This window comes from Octopus bimaculoides, chromosome 25 (genome assembly GCF_001194135.2).
Source record: "Octopus bimaculoides isolate UCB-OBI-ISO-001 chromosome 25, ASM119413v2, whole genome shotgun sequence".
Lineage (NCBI taxonomy): Eukaryota > Metazoa > Mollusca > Cephalopoda > Octopoda > Octopodidae > Octopus > Octopus bimaculoides.
The window spans coordinates 27,331,121-27,332,225 of NC_069005.1; positions in this window are offsets into that span (position 1 = coordinate 27,331,121).

Here is a 1,105-nt window from a genome sequence, read left to right on the forward strand (position 1 = left end):
CTCCTATTCGGTACCGGTTTCTCTGGAATCTCATTATCTCTTCAACGACACATTTTTCTCAAACTCTATTCTGTCCAAATTTTAATCAAAGTCCTGCTTTAATGAAAGTAATTTAAAACAGGTAATTTTTTCTTGATGAAATAAAAAAAAAAACAACAAACAAACAAAAAAAAAAACAACCCAATCTTTCAGTATATTTTCCATAATTTGTTTTGTTGTTATTCATTTTTTATTGTCATTGTAATTATTATTATTAATGTGGTGATGACAGCAAGCTGGTAGAATTGTTCACACACCTGTTGAAATGCTTAGCAGCATTCGTCAGTCTCCTTATGTTCTGAGTTCAAATGCTGCTGAGGGTGACTTCGCTTTTCATCGTTTTGGGGTTGATAAAATAAGTACCAGTTGAGTATTGGGGGTCATAATTATTATTAAGGCGGTGAGCTGGCAGAATTGTTATTGAGCCAGACAAAATGCTTTGCAGCATTTCTTCAAACTTTGTTCTGAGTTCCAGTGCCACAGAGGTCAACTTTACCTTCCATCCTTTCAGGACCAATCAAATAAGTACCAGTTGTGTGTTGGGGGTCAATGTATTTGACTCCCACACCCCTCAAAATTGCTGGTCTTGTGCAAGAATAAGAATGGATTAACATGGTGGCAAACTGACAGAAACATTGGTATGTTGGACGAAAAGCTTAGCAGCAGTTGTTTTGGATTTACACTCTGGTTCATATTTCACTGAGGTTGATTTTGTCTTTCATTGTTTCAGGGTCAGTAAAATAAGTACCGGTCATTGTAATCAACATAGGTGCAGGAGTGGCTGTGTGGTAAGTAGCTTGCTTACTAACCACATGGTTCCGGGTTCAGTCCCACTGCATGGCACCTTGGGCAAGTGTCTTCTACTATAGCCTCGGGCCGACCAAAACCTTGTGAGTGGATTTGGTAGACGGAAACTGAAAGAAGCCCGTCGTATATATGTATATATATATGGGAGAATGTACAAAAAAAAACAACAGACGAGGACAGGTGGTGTAAACAACAAAAGGATGTATTAGTTTGACGCTCGGGAATACAGAAAGTCTTTAACGTTTCGAGCTACGCTCTT